The sequence below is a fragment of the Sceloporus occidentalis genome, unplaced genomic scaffold, assembly GCF_023333645.1.
Source record: "Sceloporus occidentalis isolate IW3139 unplaced genomic scaffold, rSceOcc1.0.p SCAF_3, whole genome shotgun sequence".
Classification (NCBI taxonomy): domain Eukaryota; kingdom Metazoa; phylum Chordata; class Lepidosauria; order Squamata; family Phrynosomatidae; genus Sceloporus; species Sceloporus occidentalis.
Window position 1 is genome coordinate 176,958,593 of NW_028316983.1, and position 23,055 is coordinate 176,981,647.

Sequence of the window (23,055 nt, forward strand, 5' to 3'; positions counted from 1 at the left end):
TTAAAAGCTTTTTAATTTCTGTACACTCAAATTTATAAATTAGAAACTATAAAAAGCAACAATATAGCAACATAGAAGGCACCATTAAAACACCAGTCATGTTTAAGATAAATAGAAACAGGTACTTAGCAACATAAAAGCTACCTGTGACTGATAACAACAACAAACAAACAAAGATGCAGATCCTTGTTTCTTTTTCACATGTAAGAACAGTGGACCACACAATTTTGATCTTCACTTGCAATATGGTAAGATATTCCCTGCCCTTTCCACTGAGAGTTCTCACCGTTGCAAAAATGATTTTTGCCCAAATTGCACAATAATGAAGTTGTGTAATGTTATGATAGCTCCTGCCACTTTACATTGGGTTTCAAAAATAAGAAGAATGAAATAGATTGTGTCTTTCTCATCAAAGAGCCAGTTCATCTGTATTTGCTGCAGGTGCGCTTTGCTTCACAAAGAGAAAATACCATAGTATTGCACAGACTTTTTTTTTTTTTTTTGCACAAATTACAGGAATCTCAACAAGAACAACAACAACAAAGCACTTCTTGTCTTCTTATCATGCTGGAGGGAAGAAATCTTTAAAAGTCTGTTGGAATCTCAATGGTCTGCTTCAATGTGAAGGTGGCATCTTTAATTGAGAATGAGATATTTTATAAGTAGTCTTCATATCCCTGCAAGGATTGGATCAATGAAGATAATCAAACAGCACAGCCTGTCTTTTAGAAGGACTGTGATCTGCTCCAGAAGGGGTTCAACACCTTCCCTGAATAGGTGAACCATTGACAGTCTTCCATCTTGTCTGAAGTGATCCTCAGCTGGGTGCTTTCATTGATACCAATGGTTCTTAGCCTGTGGACCATAGATGCCTGGGGAGCTGCAATGTCCTTGCAGGGGAATTGTGAAGACCAACCTTTCTCCTTTCACCCTCCCAAGATTTGCCAGGTGATGAAAAGTGGAGAATGTTTTACAAAATTTGCTGAAACGTGGAGAATGAAAGAGAAAGGGAGAGAAGTGAGCTCCATTCCTCCTGCCAATCCAAGCAGCAAGAATATAGCTCTCTCTCTCTCTCTCTCTCTCTCTCTCTCTCTTTGCCTTTGCTTTCCCAGATCTTCTCACCTTGGTCTCTTCCCTAGTTTGTCCAGGAATTTAAAGAGAAAGGAGCAAGAAGACACTGCCATGGTAAAGATGCCTTGGCCAAACAAGTCCCTACAGCCCTGGCAGAATGGGGGGGGGGAGCTGTGTTGTGCAAAATGACAGACTTTGGGGCTGCTGGTATCTGCAGAATTGGAGGTAGAAGAAGACAATGAGAGGCAGGCAGGTGGGCAGGACTCTAGGCTGATTGGCTGGCAGGGAGGCATAACCAGTGGCAGTAGGAGGAACAACAGCAGTAGCAGCAGTTCTAGGGCAGAGAGAGCCACGTTCTGGATGTCTGTGAGTGAAGGAGTTTATGACATGTACACATGTGAATGTATGTGCACATGCTCATGTGTGTGTGTGTCTCTGCCTTCTTGAACCTCCTCCTCACATGCATCAAAGCAGCACTTAAGATGAAGGAATGAGAAGCATCCTTGATCCCTCCATACCTCATGCACACACATACACATGCCCAGCAAGCAAACTCCTCATGCCAGTTGACACTACTACTGACAAACACAATGTGATTATGATACATCAGAGATGTCTTTGGTGACCAAAAAGTGCAGGAAAGTGGAGTGGGGGGATGAAATCCAGTCAGACCACCTTAGGAGACTATTTATTTTTTAAGTCCTTCACCACACATCTTGCAAACACCTTGTCCAAAGCTATCCCACTCGTCTGTTTTGGTGGGTAGGTGGATGGATGAGGAGAAGAAGAAGAAGAAAAGCATTCTAGAACAAAAAACATAGTCAGAACTCAAAATACAAGGTTCCACTATTAAGCCCAATATAACAAGGCTTGTAAGTGAAATGTAGCACCAGCCTTCTGATTAACTGATAAATCAAAATTAACAAACAATATTAGGCCATAGTTCAGTGTTCAAGTATTATTATTATTAATAGTATTAGTAGTATTATGTATGGAATCATTTCAATAACAATATTATTATAGGAATGTGTGCATTTACTTATTTCTCCCTTCTCTCCAAATTTGAAGGCCTTTGATGAACAACTTTAAATAATTTTTGATGCACTTTAGGGTTTTAAATCTTGAGTTAAGTAATGGTAGTCTGGAGCAATAAAATATATTTAAAGAGGTTCTCTGGTAATGAAAAGGTTAATTGGTGATCCAGATCATTCTTAGGCCAAAAGTCTAAATCAAATGTGCTATCAATGTTCAATTAAAATACTACCAGTAAAATTAGTAGCTAAATGGCATACATGATTGCAGCTGCAACTTAAGTTGAACTAATGTAGCAACTTAATGTCACAGACTAGGCTATAAAGGAACTTCTGTGGTATTTAAGAGATTATCTCCTGCTTCTAACATTACTTTGGAGCTACTTATAAATGAATGCATTCACAACTCATTAGTTTCTATTCCCTCCCTCACATCAATGCCATTTATCATTTATCTGAATTTAGCCCAGAAGAACCTCCATTTTAAAAATGTTTCAGCTCATTGCTGGTTTTCTACTACATAGAAATCTCTTGGCAATCAGATTGCAAGTCGTTGGTCCCCCCCCCCCCCTTTATTCTGGGACAAATTCCAGGAGGTAGTCCATTTGGTTTCAAAAAACTGATACATAAAAAGTGCTGCAGTATCTTTGAGACAAAACTAGGTTATTGTGTCATTAAATCATCTCTGGAGTCACAAAAATAGTTGACTATTTTAAAAAGAAAGGTAACAAAATGATTGTTTACTACAGCACCTAGTGGTACCCTGCTAAATCCCTGCTGCCAGAGATGTTAACAATTAAATAGAACTGTTAAAGAAACTGCTTAATTTATCTAGCTGTAAATGCTTACCACTGTGGATTGAGGTATGCATCTCTGAAAATAGATATTGAGCTTGGTTTTAAATATTTCAAAATTCATTTGCAATGATATATAAGAAGAGTCATGCTAGATCACAATGAAGTTGTGCATGGCTCTTCTTATACATACTCATCAGAATGCTGTCATCTAGAATTCTGTTCAAACTATTCAACTGTTGGGCAACTGTTGAAAATATTGGATCTAGAGTGAATTGGAAGCAATATTGCAAAAGCTTATAGACATCCAAAAGTTGCAGTTCAATACCCTTCATGAATTGGACTTCTGATCAAGATGGACACCTTGCTGGACATACTTTTGCCAAGATTCTACATTGCTCCTCTACACTGAAGGCCACCCGACTTACCAGGTCAGCCCAGTTGCCATGCCTGGGGAGCCACAGCTTGCTGGCTCTGCTCCCGGCATGGATGAGCCCCAGAATGCCAGGTGTGGGGCTGTCTGTGCCAGGACTGGCTGGTGGGTGAAAGGGGGGGAGGTACTTCCTCTCTGCGCTGGGGACTTCATGTCCCAGCAGGCGTTGGGAGGTGGAAGTGCCTCCTGATTGGGCAGTGTTATAGCTTGGCACTGCCCTGGATTGACTGAGAGATTGGGAGGCAGGTTTCCCTCCCCATCCTATTTAAGTCCATGTGGCACTCCGGGGTTACATTGCTCCCCATTCCTTGGACACACGGTTTTGTTACAATTGCCACATGAATGGCCTTTCCATGGCTGGTGGAGTGTGTGAGTGGGATTACAGGAGGGTCTGGCTATGTCCAGTAGTCAGGCGCAGACTGATGACATATTTAACTTTGATCTGCTGGGCTAGATGATGTGATCAGTCTGTGGCTGGATATGGGCAATATACAGGCCATTTACTGGTATGCAAGCCAAAGGCACTCTTCACAAGTCCATAGATTTACAAAAGAGAGCAATCCAATAATCAACACCAAAGAAGGCTCTCCCCGCCCCCCCGCCGGCCACCAAGATTGTCAAGGCCTGTTACTGACAAGGTATTTACGGGCATCACCCAGGCCAATTGACATTTCTCTCCATATACAATGTCAGGTAGGGGAAAGAAACCTCAAGCCCCCGCCCCCCAAAAAAATGTAAAGGGGAGAAAATGGCTACCCAACCCTGAAGACCAGCATTGCTCATACTGCACAGAGGGTGGCAGGGTGGGTCAAGGAAGAAAATTTTAAAAAGGCTTGTAAGGGGAGACAAGGCCATAAAACCCATCTGGCTCTGCCCACCTCACAGCCTACAGCGTGGTGCCCAAATGCCACACCAATTAAATTTCTCCTCTGTAAATTGGACCCTTCCACAGAGCATCTGTCAGATGCCCAGTTTCAGCAGACATTCTGGAACTATTGTTAATGGATAACACATTAAAAATCTCAGCAGCTTTAAAGTTTGGAAATTATTTTAATTAAAATAAGAGGTATACTAAAAGTCCTTCAAAAGGACTATTGGTCCAAAAATATTGCAGAAATAATCCAGTTTGAGACTGCTTTAACTGCCCTGCCTCCATGCCAGGGAATTCTGGGAACTGTAGTTTGTGAGATAGTTAGCCTTTTCTTTTAGAGAGCTCTGGTGCCACAGTAAACTACAGTTCCCAGGATTCCCTAGCACTGAGCCAGGGCAGTTAAAGTGGTCTCAAATTGGATTATTTCTGCAGTGTATTTTGTACAATTTTGGATATATTGACATGCCAATATTGTAAATATCTCGCCTAGTTGTCAGGTCTTAGTTTGTCTACCAGAAGTACAACCTAAGTTGTAAGAGTCATCAGCAATAGAGTTACTGTTTGTACATTTGTGGCAGAACTTTTCTTTTAAAGTGAAAGCTATTCTTTCCTTTCTGTTCATAAGTGGTACTTTTTATAGACCTGTTCCCTAGCATTTCCACTCCAGCCATCATATTCTACAATGTCTTTTAAAGAGCACTTCAACAAGCTCTTCCATCATGTCTTGAAACACTCATTGCTTGCTTTTCATTCTGTCTTGATGCTCTCTTACAGACAGTAACACTCACAAATCAGATCTCAAGCTTATTTCTTCCCAACTTCACTTGAATAAAATCATGATTGCTCATCTCTGATTAACTGTTATGCCCATTATGATCTTCAAAAGAAAAACCATGCCTTCAAATCTCAGAGACAGAAATTGACTCTAAACTGTAAATGTTTTAATATGGACAATATTGATGAACACATAAAGTGGTTCAATCTATCATTTAGTGGTGGCAACATACTTGAGTATTTTCTCATTGACTTTAATGGCACTAAACTTACAAAAATGCATGTCTAAATCTGGTTTCTGACTTAGTTTTCAAGATTAAAGGTTCATTTTCATCTCAAATAAATACCTTTACTGTTCATGTGTTCCTCTTCAGATATATACTTCTTTTATTAGCAAAATCACCTTTTTATCAGCAAGGAGGAGACACCACACATGAGAAATTATATGCTCTTCACTCCATGAGAACTTTTCCATCATAATGTGTGTGTGTGGGGATACCCATTTATCAATTTGGAATTTTAGATCAGTCAAAATAAATAAATTAGAGTAGCTCTGTACACAACTCTGTTTATTTTGTTCTGCTTGCATGATCCAATATTTAGGTTAAATAGGTTAAAAGGGAAATTATGCATTCTGCATAACTGCATGCCCTCAGCATTTTTTCTGTGTGGATCTCTCATTTCCCCAGATTACTCCTTCTAAGAGCAAACTCTTAGTTAGCAAACTTAAAGAATCAGCATAGTGTAGTGGTTTGAGAATTGGGCTATGACTCTGGGAACTAGGGTTAGATTTCCAGCTCCACCATGAAACCCATTGAGCGACCTTCAACAAGTCACACTCTTTTAGTATCAGGGGAAGGCAATGTCACACCTTCTCTGAACAAATCTGGCCAATAAAACCTGATGATAAGGTCGCCTTAGGGTCGCCATAAGTTGGAAAAAAATGACATAAAGGCACACAGCAATAACAAGAACAAACTAAGGGGGTGTGACTATAACTACTGGACAACAAGAGGATCTGTATGCATGTTTGAAGGAACTATAGATTTGTAGATGCTCAAGAACTTTATTTACTTATATGAGAGCCGCATCAACAGCAATGACAGCAACAACACAAGGAAGCATACAAAAATGTATGCATCCCATTTGGGGAGAAAAATGGCCTATAAGAACAACAGACAGACAGACAGACAGACAGACAGACAGACAGACAGACAGACAGACAATAGAATAAAAATCACACTGGTTAGGACTGTGTGTATTACTAGAAATGCAATGTAGAGTGAAGTTGTAAAGGAAAAATAGAGCACAAGATGGTAACAGTACTAGACGTACATAAATGCTCTGTTGGAACTATGAAAAGCTACATTCCTTTTAAGAGGGGGAAACTTTGCAGAATATTCTATACAAATATAACTATCCTATCTATTCCACAAAGATGTTTCTTGATACATTAGTGTGATATATTTATTATTATTTCTCCCAGTTATCCTCTGAGGAGATCAGGCAGCATATATTATTATTTCCCACCAATTTTATTCTCCCAACAGGTACACAGGGAAATAGCAACAGGTCCATAATTGCTATTCATGAGCTTCATGGATGACAAGGCAGCCGATGACAGACCTGCCAATTTTAGTCTGACAGTCTAACAACTACACCAGATTGACTTTGAATTAGAATTTTTCTCATTTAGAAGCCATGAAAGGAAAAGAGGTGATCATGTCCAGTGGCTAGTGACAACCTATTACATAGCCCTTGTAGCCACTTGGTAAACCAGTAATCAGAATAATCACAGAAAGTCATAAAAATCCTACCATACTCTTTGTTTCCTACATGTTTAGTCAAATATGGAAGTGTGATTTTTTGAAAAGATCCCCACATCTGGTAGAACAATGCAATGGCCGGCTTTCCCAATGATTATATTGTGGCAATTACCAGATGATCGTCATCACTATCACTTAACTCTTTCCACATATAAAGTGGGCCCAATACATACTTGTTATTTTTGTATTGCCTTCAAGTTGTTTTTTACTTATGGCAACTCTAAAGTGAACTATCAAGGGGTTTTCCTGGCAATTTTCATCAGAGGGGATTTGTCATTGTCACCCTCTGAGGCTGAGAGAGTGTGACCTGCTGAAGGTGACCCAGTAGGGTCCCATGGCATAGTAGGAATTCAAACCCTGGCCTTCAAGTCAAGGTCCAATGCTCAAACCACTACACCACACTGGCTATCCATATTACTGTGATTATAAAAATAAAGTTGACTTGGCTCTGTCATCATTTGTGCTTCATGGGAAGGGGAAAAATGTTTTATTTCAGCTAGCCTTTTATGCATGTTTACCTTCAAGATTTTATTGCTACCCCTGTTCCTTCTACTCCCTCCTTCTTCCTTTCATTCTAATTCTGTCCACACATGTGCTTTTAATGATGATATTTTCCTTGTTATTTCAGTGTATATCTATCAGTCTTGCTTTTTTTTTATTATTTTTAAAAATTTTATTAAATTTTTGATCAAAAACAAACAAACACATATCTATATATAATAATTCTAACTTCAAAGAAAAAGAAGCGAAAGAAAAAACAACAATAACAACAACAACAAAAATAAAAAAAAACATTCAACCCTCCACCCTTCCCATCACCATTCCAACATTCATTCTAAAAAGACTTCCTTCCTCTTTATACATTATAACATTCTACCAGTATCTCTTATATACACCTTATATTTTTCCTATATTATCTACCTTCCTTTACTAAATATAGTTATCTTCTCCACTACGAATATCATCCTTATTCACCTAATATTATTCTTAAATTAGATATATTACACTTACAAATTAGATGTCATAATAATAATCTTCAAATTGTTTCCTCATGTATTCCAATACCAAATCCCATTCCTTTTTAATTTTTCCTGTAATATTCTTTATAGATTTATCTCTTATTATTTGTGTTAGTTTATCCATTTCTATTATTTCCGTTAGTTTCAGTAGCCATTCCTCTTTTTTTGGTATATCTTTATTTTTCCATTTTTGTGCCAACAACATTCTAGCTATTGTTACCATATAAAATAATTGTTTCCCGTATTTCAAATTTATTTCCTTATCAAATATTCCCAGTAAAAATACTTCAGGTTTCATTTCTAATTTGATATGTAATATTTCATTAATTAGCTCTCTGATTTGCTTCCAAAATTTCTTAACTTCTTTGCAGTTCCACCAACAATGTAAGAACGATCCTGTTATTTCTTCACATTTCCAACATTTATTGTTTTTATTTTTATAAATTTTTGCTAATCTTTCCGGTGTCAAATACCAACGGTAAAACATTTTATACCAATTTTCTTTTAGGTTTTGGGATGCTGTACATTTCAACCCCTTTTTCCAAATATATTCCCATTTTTCCAGTGGTATGTTTTTTTTTTTTTTTTTTTTTTTTTTATATTCTCATCTTTATTATTGATGCTTAAGCCAAAGGCCATTCGCATGATAAAATATAAAATATAAAACCAATAACAGCAATTTAGAATTATAAAATATCCCCTCAAATAACATCCAGATTTAATACATAATACATAATATACTTCCAATCAGTCAAATAGAACAACATTAAAAAAAGTGGGAAAAGAGAAAAAAAAGAAAGAAAAAAAAAACACTTCAAAGTTTGGGTAAAATCATCCACCTAACAACCATTAAAAGCATTGAGAAGAGAAGTAAAAAAAAGAAAAAGGAAAAAGCTTCAAAGTTTAGATAAGGTCATCCCCCTGGCAATCAACTGCGATGTCTGCCATTACCCTTGCCCGAATTTTAATTGCTGCTGAAGCAAATAGTGAAACCTTATAAGTTACCTTAGAATCGATATCAGACAAAAGATAATAAATTTTTTCAGAAATGGTATTAGACTGTAAATTGGACAAAATAGATCCCATAAATTTAGTTCTTGGACCAGTATATAGTGAGCAAGAAAACAAATAATGAGGTAAATCCTCAATTTCTGGGGCTCCACAAATACATAAACGGGAATCCTTAGGTGTATGTGAATATCTACCATCAATCATAGCTGAGGGCATTGTTTGGAAGCGGAGAGCTGTAAAAGCCTGTCTAAGCTTTAAAAATGTAAGATTCCCTAAATAAACAGCCATTTGATGGTCCAATTTATATAATTTATAAATTTATAATATAATTTATAATATAATCTAAACCATTTAGAAAATTTCGAGTTATTAATAGTCAGTCTATCCAGATGCATATCTTGGTTAAAGATATATTCACGAAGTTTCTCTCTTGTATTCCAACTGGAAGGATTTTCAGTTAAAGCAGGATATGTTTCAAGCAGCCTCTGGTATCTTGAGCTCCATACTTTACAGCTTGGTATATAATGAAAGCACAACTTAGGAAAAACCTTAACCATAGAGTCTTTTACAGATCTCCAATAATTAAATAAAGTAAAATGAATTCGAGCTCTAATAGAAGGAAGGCCAACCTCCGCCCGAACCAAGGCTGCAGGCGTACCAGGTGGGAGTAGGAGTAACTTCCTAAGAAACATATTCTGGATGGCCTCCAGTTTGGCCAGTTGGGAATCATCCCAACCCCATACGGCCGCGCCATAAAGAATGTGGGTTATAACCAAAGTCTCTAGCCCATTTTATCATTGTCTCTTTAACTATTTCATCTTCCGTGTTTAATTGTAATAATTTTTTATAAGTTTTCCCAATCAATTTCTCCTGTTCATTGATTAGTAGTGTTTCCAAATCTGTTTTGTTTTCCTCTTCTCCAAAATCTTTTAAATCTTTCTTCATTCTCTCGTAAATTCTCCTATGTGCATACCAACCAGCATCAAATCCAATTTGTTCCAATTCTTCCTGGGTTTTTATTACAAATTTACTTGATTCAATTTTTAACAATTCTCTATAAGTAAACCACTTTTCCCTTCTAATCATTTCCTTCCTATAAATAGCCTCATGTGGCGATAACCATAATGGTAATGAATGAATAATATTTCTTTTATATTTATTCCAAATCCTCATTATATTCCTTCTTACACAATGATTATTAATAAATTGGTTACTTTCTTCCTTATCATAAGCTAAGTAAGCGTGAAATCCAAAACTTAATCCCTCACCTTCTAATTCAAGCATTCTTTTTTCTTCCAATTTCATCCAATCCTTTATCCACATTAAACTACTGGCATCATAATATAACTGTAGATTTGGTAAGGACATACCTCCTCTCTCCTGAGCATCCTGTAACAATTTTAATCTAATCCTAGGTCTTTTATTTTGCCAAATAAAGCGTGATATGTCTCTTTCCCAAATTTTTATTGGTTTATTTGAATTAATAATAGGGATCATTTGAAATAGAAAAAGAATTTTCGGCAATATCGCCATTTTTATCGTCACTATTCTTCCTAATAATGATAGATGAAATTTACTCCAATTTGTTAGATCTTTTTTTATCTCTGCCCATAACTTTTTATAATTATTCTCAAATAATTCATTTGTCTTTTTTGTTATCCATACACCCAAATATTTAACTTTTTTACTTACTTCTATTCCAGTTTTTCTCTTTATCTCATCTTTCTCTTCTTTCTTCATATTTTTGGTTATGATTGCCGATTTATTCCTGTTAATTTTACATTCCGTATACCTCCCAAATTCATCAATTATATTCATCAATATCTCAACATGGTTTTGTGGGACTTCCAAATTTATTACTACATCATCGGCAAAGGCCCGTATTTTATACTCATATTGTTTTATTTTCACCCCTTGTATCTTTTTGTCACTCTTTATTCTACTCATCAAGACTTCCATAATTAGTAGAAAGAGCAGTGGAGATAGAGGGCAACCCTGCCTTGTCCCTTTTTCAATAGTAACCGATTTTGATAGATCTCCATTAATATTAATTTTTGCCTTTTGTTCCCTATAAATCTGAGAAATCCATTTTCTAAAATTTGGTCCGACATTTATATCTTCTATAATTTCTAATAACGCTTCCCAATCCACCGAATCAAATGCTTTTTCCATATCAACAAACATCATGCTTAATTTTTTAAGTTCCAGAATATTCCAGAATATTTAATATATATCTCATATTATTTTTCATATATCTTTTTGGCAAAAATCCACATTGATCCTCATCTACCTTATCCTCTATACATTGTTTAAGTCTTTGGGCCATAATTGTTGCAAAAATTTTATAATCAATATTGAGTAATGAAATTGGTCTATAATTTGCTACATCTAATATATCCTTACCTTCTTTTTGTAACAGTACTATCTCTGATTCTTTCCACGTTTCTGGTATCTTCCCTTTTAAGATGTTATTCATAACTATTCGTAATGGTTCTTTTATTTCATCCTTAAAGATCTTATAAAATTCTATGGGGAATCCGTCTGGCCCAGGAGATTTGCCATTTTTATTTTTCTCTATCGCTTTTTCTACTTCTTCTTGTGTAATTTCTGCTTCTAATTTTCCCTTTTGGATCTCATTTATCTTAAATAGTTCTCCTTCTTTCATAAAATCTTTTAATCTGATCTCCTCCTTTTGCTGTCTCGTATATAATTTAGTGTAGAAATCTCTAAAGTGTTCTATAATGTCCTTTTGTTCGGTAATTATTTTATTATCTTTCCTTATTCTTGTTATCAGTTTTTTCTCCCTTTTTTTCTTTAACTTGTATGCTAGCCATTTCCCGGGTTTGTTGGCATTTTCGAAATATTGCTGATTTGCCTTTTTCATTTCCCTTCCTACTTCTTCTGTCAGTTCCAGTGATATTTTATCTCTTAATAATTTACATTCCTTAGTTAGTTTTTCATCCTTAGGTTTTTTATTTAGTAAGTTTTCTTTGTCCTTAAGTTTTTTATTTAATTGATCTAATTCTTGATTTTTCTTTTTTTCTTACTATCACATTTTGTTGTATTAAAAAACCCCTGATTACCGCTTTTGCCGCGTCCCAAACAGTCTCAATTCCAATTCCTTTATCTGCATTTTCTTTAAAATAATTTTGTATTACCGTTTTTATTTTTTTGATTGTTTCCTCACTTCTTAAAAGATCAATATTAAGTCTCCATCTATAAAAGGATTTCTCACTTTTAGTGTCTTCCAATTTTACTATTTGGGGGTTATGATCTGATATTGATCTTGGTAAGATTACCATTTCTTTCAATATTTTTGATAGGGTTTGAGTAACTAATATTAAATCAATTCTAGCCATCGATTTATGTCTTTCTGATCTATGTGTATATTCTTTCGATTTCCCATATAGGTATCTCCATGTATCCACCAAACACACATTTTCCATTAGTCTAAAGAAGGATTTTGGCAGTTTGCCCTGTTTATCTTTTATAGGTTTTTTAGAGTTCCTATCCCATTCAGGATTAATTACCCCATTCTAATCTCCTAGCACAATTATATCTTCGTATTTTTGTTCTAATATAATATTTTGTAATTCTTCAAAAAAAATTGCTTTTTTTCCCTGGGGTGTATAAATTCCTATTAGGAGAATCTTTTTGTTATTTATTTTGATTTCAATTCCTAGTACATAGCCTTTTTTGTCATTGTAAATTTCCTTTGATTCTATTTGTTCCTTCACGTATATTACAATTCCTTTTTTCCTTTTCTTATTTGTTGATATATAATTTTTCCCTAATTTCCCGTTCTCAATATATTTTTCTTCCCCTTGTTTAATATGAGATTCTTGTAAACAGATTATTTCACACTTTTGTTTTTGCAAAAAATGAAATATTGTCCTTCTCTTATGCGGTGAGTTCATTCCGTTCACATTCCAACTTAATATTTTCATTGTTTAAGTTCAATTATTATATCACTCTCTCTCTCTCTCTCTCTATATATATATATATATATATATAGATTTATGTAAATATCTTTTATCACAAAACAAGCTTTATTTGGTTAGATTTTCAAACACATGAGGAATCAATTCTCTTATCAATAGACCACCCAAAACCAAAAAGTATATTCAGAATACAAAGGACAATAAAAAAAAAAGAAAAAAGAGAAAGAAAAAAAGAAAAACCACAAAAATACAAATATATCTATGTCTACAACCCAATCACATTAATCTCACAACTTCACTAGCTCTTCCCTTCCTCTTCTTCTCCTTCTGACCTATCCCTTTCTTCTTATCTTTTTCCTTCTTCCTTTTTGCTTTGTTCTGTTTCTCTCTCTGTCATTTGTCTCGTCTTCACTCCTTCTTTGGATCCCGTTTGATCTTGCTCTTTTGATCTTTCAATATCTTTTCTGTTTCTTTTCCAAAAATCCGCCGCTTTCTCTACTGTGTCAATTCTGTATCTTTTTTGTTTCCAGGTTAAAGAAAACCCTTCAACTTCATCCCATCTAAATGGAATCCCATGTACTTTTAATTGGTCTGAAAGAAAGTTATAATCTTTTCTCGATTTTAACACACTTTTGGGAATGTCCTTAAAAATTTGAATTGTACGTCCATCAATGATTAATTCTTTTTATAGCTTTGTTGTATTATCAAATCTCTCATTTGCTTCCATACACAATTCACCACAATATCCCTGGGTACCTTCTTTTGTCTTGCAACTTTGGAGCTTATGCGGTATAGGGTGTCAATCTCCCAGGGAAATTGCTCTGCTGGTTCCTCCACAAAATCAGCCAAAATAGGAATCAAAAATTTATAAAGATTTTCTTGTTCTTGTTCTGGTACACCACGTAGCTTAATACAGTTTTGTCTCAGTTTCGTCTCAAGCCTTATTATTGTATGTCTATCCTCATTCTTCTCCTCTTCAATTTTAATAACTTTTATTTCCGTTTGTGTAACACTGTTCTCCAGTAGCGTTAGGTTACATTCAAGATTTTCCACTTTATTAGTTATTTTCTCCAAATCTTTGTTTATTTTTTCCAAGGAGCCTTTTATTTCTCCCATTTTTTTTGTATCTCAGACCTAATTTCCAGTTTCAAATCTGATCTCAATTTTGTGTTGTCCTCTTTCAGCTCCTCCTTCATCCTTCTTGTTTCATCCAGCATTGACAACTCGTTATATTCCGTGGGTTTGAGCACTGTCTCTAGGGATGGGCTTTTTGGTGGTTGGGATGTAAATTGAGCTGTTGTTTTCCTGTTTGCAGACATTCCTTCTATATAATTCAACCAGTCAAATAGTATTTCTCTTGGTACACAACCAAACAAACATGCTTTCTATTAGCTGGTAACATCCTTTAAAAAGACAGGAGATGTAGATCAGAAATAAATAAGCAGTTTTTAATACTTGCTTTCATTTTAATTGTTCTGAGTCTCATGCAATGGAATTTTAATCTATCATATTGAGACTATCAGCTGCTCAGTGTGGTTTCAAGCTGATTTTATTTTGTTTAGACACTGTTGAGTCCTAATCTATAGCATTCATTTCCAAAACATTTGTCTGCTCCCTTAGATAGTGAATAAATATTTCATAAGTTTGTACAGATCTCTGCATTTTTGTGTTGTATTGTTTAGCAAAGTATAGTTACTCAGGAGACATTCCCTAATATGCAAAGCAGGGAAGAGAACATGGAAAGTTTTAAAGATTCTCAGTAGGAAAAGAAAATGTGGTTCTTTTCAATAAGATAAGTTCTATCATAGACAGAGCAGATCTTCATAAATAAATATCAGGGAAATTTGGTTGGGAGCTGTTTCTATGTCAATTTATTTAGAATTTAACATTCCTTATATTTTCTTTGTTATCCAGATCTGGAGGTTTTTAGTCTATCCATTATTGTTCAAATGAATCAGGACTTTACTGTACAAGAAAAGAAAGGAAAATCTGATTGGGAGAGTTGCAGCTTTCTCCATGCTACTCCACATGCCATCATAGCACTTCCATTCTCTTCCTGAGGGGAAACACTCATCAAAGCATACCTTTTGCTGAACAGGAAAGTCCTCAGTAACAGGAGCTTAGCTGGTAAACTAAAGCTTCCTAAATACTGAAACTATAAACAGAAAAGAACAATTAAATAATTCTTTAATATGTTTTAGCTTTTACTGATTGTTTCTATAAATCTCTATCTCTCCCCTCACTTTCATCTTTATTCAGCAGAATATTTTCTTTAAAATGATATATTCAGAATTTCACAATTACAGTAATAGTAAATAGTAAAAAGAGGGAGTGGTGGATGTGGCTTGAAGAGAAGCAGAGAAGGGTAGTAAGAAAGGCAAAACAAAATCCTCAGAGAATATCAATTGCAATAGATGTTAAGCAGGCTGACACTATCACCTACCCTACAGAATTTTGGATAATTCTAATAGTGGCTTTTATGTGTATTAATCTAAGTATCCTGCTCATGTATCTTAATAAAGAAAATTGTCTTTTAAATGTTGATGTAAAAATGTATGTTCAAAGGAAGCGGGTGTTCTAAGATCTTCAGTCCAGAGCCTTTTCATTCCGTACCTGTAGAACAATCCTCTTAGCAATCAGAAAGATTCTGGAAACCCATTCTTGCTAACCTATCTGAGCAGGGATGTAGCTATGGGGGTAGTGTGGTGGATATGGCCTCTCTATAGTTTAAATAAAATAAATAAATAAATAAAACTTGTATTTTATCCCTCTTTTCCTTAATAAAACAATCAAAGCAGCAAACAACCAGTTAAAACATCCACATACAATATTACATAACAACACCTCCCCTCAAAAAAGAATTAAGCATAATACATTTAAAATAGAGTGTTAAAATATCTATTAATGATAAACATAACGTGGGTAGTGTGGTAGCATAGTACATGGTGCAAGGGGGCAGTCAAACTATGGCCGGGCAGTTTTATTTGGGAAAAGCCTGCCAGAAGAGATCCATCTTGACAGCTTTTTTAAAGCTGTCTAAGCTGGTCATCTCATCAGTAGATTCTGTTATAATCCAGGCATCTCAGATCTTATCTGAGAGATCTTATCTGCAAATTAGTTCTTAAAACTGTCACAGCAGGCTGTTGTCGGGTTAAGTAATGGGTTCTGCACAGGTGGAACCTGTGTCAGTTCCCTTACCACCCTAAACAGCTCTGTGGGACAGGAGATGCAATACGTGCAGAGGAGAAAGATCTCTGCGCTGCATGTATCACCTCTCTATAGGAATGAAGAAATTTCCTATGATGAGTTCTGTCAGTTAAGAGTCGGGTATCCCACCAGATGCGCTCTAATCGTTGTCCAACCCACCACTCTTTTTTTTCTATTACTGTTGTTGGTGAAATTTTGAATAACATTTTATTTTTAATTTTAATTTTGATTTTTAAAAAACCCTCCTGCTAGACAAGGATGAGGGGGAGAGAGGAGTGTGTGGGTGCATTGTTCCCCCCATGAGAATCCCCTCCCTATGAGAATATTTAAGTTACCAAATATCTGGTAACTTAAAACTTCAGCTGAATGTTTAGAAATGCAGTTCAGACAGCTAAAGGAAATGAGCAGGAAAAGTCATGAAGGAAATATGAATCTAGCAAATATAAGAGATCTAGGTGTTCTTTCAGTGTTTTACTATCTTCAGTGCTAGACATTTGGGGATTGAAGGAAAATTTCATTGGGGGTTGAATTCTTATTTGGAGAAGCAAATAAGCTTCTTCCCATAGCTTCTGATATAAAGTGCCTAGAGAGCTATAATTTACAATGCAGATTTCAAACATAAAATTAACACAGACCATTTCTTGTTTGAAACTACCACCTCTGGCCAGAAGGAAACTTCACCAGGCAGTCCCACATCAGGTAGTCTAACCGTGAAAGTTCTGCTACATTGTACAATCACTGACCAGAGAGAGGGTAACAACTGTTTCAATAGCATTTATTGTACTAATCAGATAGTGATTTTATACTTTGGTTTAAAGAGAACACCTAAAAATAGTTTGCTACTTTAGACAGAGTGGGACACAGGTGTTAAGAAGCCAGAATATTTTTTTAATAAAGCCAATACAGTTCTAAGAGTTTTTCCTTAGAAACACACACACACACACACACACACACACACACTACTCCATAATTAGGTGACATCCTCAATAAGGCTACATTCCCTTATGTTCCCTTCTCTCCGGTACAGTGGTCCTTTCTTGCCTCCCTAGGCTCAGTTTCAAACACTGTACTTTGCCAGTAGGTTTTCTCCCCCTCTATGCCTCATTAATAACAGCTTTCCCAGTTTGTTATGCACCCTCTGTGAATCCTGTTCATGATACACAATAAGCTCCAGAACCAAACACTATTCCAAAATTGCACTTCAATGGTCCCCGTCTTACATCCTTTGACAGCAGACTGAACAGAACCAGAGGAAGGGAAGGAGATCCTTTTCTAGTTGCTGTATCTAGAAGATGGACATGGAACTGATAATTTTCTCAATCTCAGTCAGGGTTACAAGGATATGCTTTCAGGTTCATACAACAGTAGCAGTGATTTTTGAAAAATAAAAGAGCTGTTACGTATCTAATCCCAATTATAACATCTTACATTATTTTTTTTAAAAAAATAATAGGATTTGTTCATTAGCTTTCTAACAGAAATTCTCAGTTCAATTGGATATTTTTAATTGTCTGCTTTTTCCATAACTTACATACCACTTTATTCATTTTTCTTCTTTCTCTTTTTTCTTGTTGTGTTCGATTTTCAGCTCCCTGAATGCAGAGTTCTCTTTTGATTTCATTGCCCTTTGCTTGTTTCTGCAATAGATTTTTTTAAAGACACAGCAATCCAAAGCAAATGCACCATTTAATACTATGGCCTGATTCTAAATCACACTACCATTACCATGTTGGGCTAGGATGGACTAAATACAATCTACTCTCTTTCTCAAAGACCTTTTCACAGCCCCACAGTGGCAAAAAGGTGACCTTAGACTAAATGAGAGGTATGCTCAGTATATCAAATCAGGTGTGCTATGAACAACAAATATAATTACCAGCTATATTAAAAGCATCATGGGAACTGGAAATAGACTGTCCTTCAACTCACTGAAACACAGCACTTCAGTTAAATGAAATGAGCTCTAGTGAGCTTAGTGGAAGTGTATTACAGCACCTAGCAATTTAAAAGAGTAACTTTTCCCAAAACGACTGGCTGTTTGATTGGCTCATTGGTTGGCTTCCCTCTTGCAAACTAGAGATGAACCTCAAAATATGCAACATTTAAAATGAAAATCTTTCCTTGTAAGTTTTACATGAACTAGCCACAATGTACTTGAAATTGTATTGCCTGCTCCTAAAGTGCATGCCCCCATTTTTTAAAATCACAATGTCTGTGGCAGCTGGTGACTCTCATGTCAGTGGGATGGTGATTCTATAACTGGTTTTGCCCAACTTATTTGAAGGCTACTGTTCAGCACCTTGAATAGTAACTTTAACATTTTGATTAAAACCCATGATGGATTCCCCGCACCACTGATGTGCACTTAACTAGTTGATAGAAATGGATTTAATATTTGAATATATTAGATAAATGGTAAGGAAATATATATTGTGTCAATAAATTGAATGACAAGACTCCTGCACAGATGAGCTACCTCTCAGTTTAGGACCTGTTCTGTGCAAACATATGGTTGGTACTGGGGGGGGGGGGGTCCACCGGTGGTGTGTTTATGTGATGGTGTGCTTGCGTGATGGGGAGGCAACAAAAAAAATACCCATCAGTGTGGCTTAACGTTGCACTGTACAATTGGGCCATGTGCATTCAACCTGCCTTGGGAGTGGGTTGTGCAGGCTGTGGGGTTTTGACCTGCTTTGGGAAAAAGCAGGATCAAGCCACTTTTTCCTGCCTGCCTGTTCTGGGTCTTTGAAAATTGTATGGTTTTCCAAGACTTTCTCACAGCAAGAAGAAAATTGCTAAATTTACTTGTTAAAATCACTTCATCTGAGAAGAAATTAATGAAGAATCCCATCACTGTTTTCTGCCACTGATGAGGTATAGAACCATAGATTCATACAATCTTAGAGCTGGAAGGGGCTACAAGAGCCACCAAGTCCAACTTTATACCATATAAGAATTCACAACTAAAACACTCCTGAAAGATACTCATCCAAACTCCTTTTATGGACCTCCAAAGAGATCACCACCCTCTGAAGCAGTCTGTTCCATTTTCAACAGATCTTACAGTTAAGAAGTTCTTTCTAATATTTAGATGGGGTATCTTTCTTTGTAATTTGATTCCATTGGTTTGTGTTCAAGTTACCAGAGGACCATAAAAAAACCCCTCACTCCATTCACAATATGACATCCCGTCAGAGCCTTAAAAACGGATATTGTGTCACCTCTCAGTTTTCTTGTCTCCAAGCTAAACATACACAGTTCACTTTATTCCATATAAGTCTTGGTTTTCAGATCTTTTAGCATCTTTAGTCACTCCTATGTAACAAAACTTGCCAAACCGAACTATCCTAGCTTCTTTTTGCTGGACATGTAACAAAAGACTAAGATGCAGTGCAGACTGCCGCTTCTAGCTGCGCCAGATGGGGTCCACAACAACCACACACTGCAAAAAGTGATAACCACAGCTCTCTTTTTGTACACAATGAGACAGAAACCGAGTATGTCATGGTGGGTATAACATTATCTTTTGAAATTAATCCTCTAAACAGACACATTTTTATTTGAAAACTTTACAACATTACTTGTTTATCATTTTTGCAGTCATGCTATAATGTTTATACTGTGAAATACTCTGTCCTGGGTTTGCCTTTGATACTCAAGGAACCGTATAGGCCATGGTATAGTCAAAAATGTGTGTGTTTTTATAACATCTTGTGTTTATCTCCTCTGTTTCATTGTAGGAATTCCACAAGAATTTGGTATCTATCATTGCCGCCCAAGCCAGGAAATAGCATGACCAACACAGAAACTGGCTTAAAAAGGGCAACTTTATTAATTTACCTATTTATTGACTTCTTTGGAGAACTGCAAATAAAAGGGGGAGTAGCCTAGTGTAGGAGCAACTGTAGCAGTGATCCCTGTTCCCAGATCTCCTCTTCAGCTTCCCCTGGGCAATCACACCTGAGCCCCAAGGATAACCCAAAAGCTGGGTTATTCCCTGGCTGGCCCACATCAGGAAGACCAGGCAGAAAGTTCTTCCCCCAAGCCCCAGGGCTTAGAGGGAGGGTTTATCCTTTAGGTCGGCCTCCAGGAAAGCCCCTTTCTCTGCTTCTCCAGTCCAAAGACCTAAAGAGGCAGTTCCAAGGACCTCCCTTTCACCAAAGTGGTGACCTAGGTGCTCACCGATCTGTCAAATGACAACCTGTTTAAACACCACCCTAGCCAATTGTTAAAGTCCAACTGTAACAGTATGGAGTAAGAAAAAAGCCTGTGGAAAAGGGGAAAAAAATCCTACCTGGCCTAGAAAGAACAAATAAACTTCATACTGTGTCAGCAGGGGCAGGGTGGGTTGATCCCCAAAGCGAAGAGGCAGGTGCAGGGAGTGGCAGAGCTTAAAAAGTCTTCTGGCTCCACTCCCTAAAACTCCACTCACTGTGGCTTGCAGCTGCAATGTTTTCTTTTAAAATTTTGGCTTCATGATCCTGGGAGGCCTGCAAAGCACGCCTCACACCTCATGAGTCCACCGTGTTGGGGGAGTCACATTCACGATATTGTTATGCAATCAGCGAGGCAGACTTTTTTCAAGCTTTTCACATGATGCATTTAAAATTGCATTATATGTTATGCGTGGAAGGTAGAGGATGGAAATTTCTTATAAAATATGTAAATATAGAACCCATAGACATGAATAAGAGAACCATTGCATCTGAAAATGTATACAAATTGTGGTCTAAGAGGGTATACAAAATGGCATTTTATGCCGGCCTGCACCTGAACTAGGGCTGCAGTAGGGCTGAGCGTTAACACTACTGCCGCCTGCAGGCTGCTCTCTTGGTGTGCGCCCATCCAAACAGTGCATGCCATGATGTCCTCCATTTACAACACTTAAATGGCGCTGTCCATGAGGGGTGTCATAATGCTGCACTGGGGCACTTGTGGCACCCCTTGTATGGTGCAAATAGAAGCCGCATTTTAAGGCTCCTTTTTACACCAGGTTGGGAACGTGGCATGATGTTGCCACATCTGCAACCCAGCACTTCGAGGGGCGGCATAGAGCTGCCCCTTATGGGCTGTTTGTACAGCCCCTGACATAGCACTAATTCAAAAGGACAAAGTTGGGAAACGTTTCTTTTGTCTTTCTTTCAATATAGTTCATATAACCAGAACACCCAGTGGATTGCTTCTAGCATACCTAAAGCTTCTTATGAATATTATTTCCTTAATTCCAGCATTGGCATTTAATCAGGTTGTTGTTGTTGTTGTTTTGTATTTGAAAGTTCTGTATGAATTTCAAGGAAATCTAGTTTTGAAATGTGTGTGTATGCACAGAAGTGTTTTAGCTAAACAAAATTGAATAAAACAAGATTGAAAGAAGGAAATAGAAATTAACAAAGCAATATTTGTTTACCAGTATTTGAAAGGGGAAAAAAGTATTGCTAGAACAACAACAACAACAAAACTTGTTTATTCCATATTATCCAGGACTCAAAGCCTGTAATTTTTAGGTCAATCAATTTTGCTGCGGTTCTGCTTCATTTGTCGTGGGTGATACCTTATTATTTGGGATACATCTCATAGTTTTAAACATTGATGTATAGTCCATTTGATTTTTAACTGAAACACTGAGACATCAGAGTTAATTGGAGTTTTCCCTTTATGGATTGGCTATTAGATTTCATGAAAGTACAAGTATGTCCAAGCCAATTACACACACTGCTCAAACTAGCACATAACAGTTCTTACAAGGCAGATGGCTAAATATGCTGGGATACAGCCAATTATAAGTCTCACTTAGAGCAGATACATTGAATGAATGAAATTTGCTTTAGCTGAAACTAGCAATTGAGTTTAGGCCACCATTTTTTGTTTGAACCAAGCATCCTAATGTGGGGTAGATGAATAGGTAGGTACAAATAGGAATATATTTCCCCTAGAAATCAGAAACTTATTCATCCTTTCCAGTTGCCTCCATGTTATCACTGCTAATATTTTTGTATGATGATGAGAAATTATTCTCAAATTTATACTGTATATACTCGGCTATAAGTCGAGGGCAAGTTTTGGGGCCGAAATTATGGATTTTGATAGGACTCGTGGATGAGTCGAGGGTAAAACTTAGGAGCATGTAATGAAGGATGTAAAGGACGAAGTAAAGGAAAACAATGACAAAGAATGTACAAGATTCCAGCAGACATAACTATTTATGATACTAAAGGTGGATGGATGAGAGAGTAGAAGGGGGTCAGTGCTTCCATTGCAGATTAAACTCTTGCCTTTCATTAAATATGCATTAAAATACAGTATTTACATTGACCCGTGGATAAGTCGACTCAGGTTTTTTGGGTCAATTTTTTAACCTAAATTTCTAGACTTATACATGAGTAAATACAGTAAATTCTTGTTTTTAATTAATTAATTAAGTTCTCTTTAATTTGGAAAGAGGAGTGGCATATGATCACGTTTGCTATGAAACGTCTAGAAAATTAACCACTATTCAACCTCATCACTAATCAAAAACCATTATTTCAAAAAGAAGCAAGACATAGTAGGGAAACAGAGGAAAACTTTGTGGGATTTCTTCTATAAATTAAATTAAATTAAATAACCTACCAACAGTTAGAAGAAAGCAGAGATAATAAAAGATTTGTTGCAAAACTTTGTTTCCATTCCCAATTAATATGCAAAAGAACCCTGTTTCTATTCCTCAAAGCACTATGTTTCTTTCTTCTCTTGTATCAAGATTAAAATAATAATTTTATTCTTTTTCTGAGTTTTGCTTTTTAACAACACTTTTAGGATTAGTGATTTTACAAATGATTTCTCCTTAAATTCACATGTTAAGAGGAAACACCTTGTCAGATTTCTTTTCATCATAATTTTACAAGCATCTAATCCCATGCATAACTGGGGGAAATACATTTGTTGGAGTTTAACTGCCAAGAGCCAACTTAATAACGTGGCTTTTCCTCATCAGTAAATGTTTGGATTGTTCTCTTGAAACTCAGTCTAGTGGTGTAATTCTTTGCTAATAGTGTTCTCACAGGAAACACTTTGAGCAATCCCCCCCCCCCCAAGAAA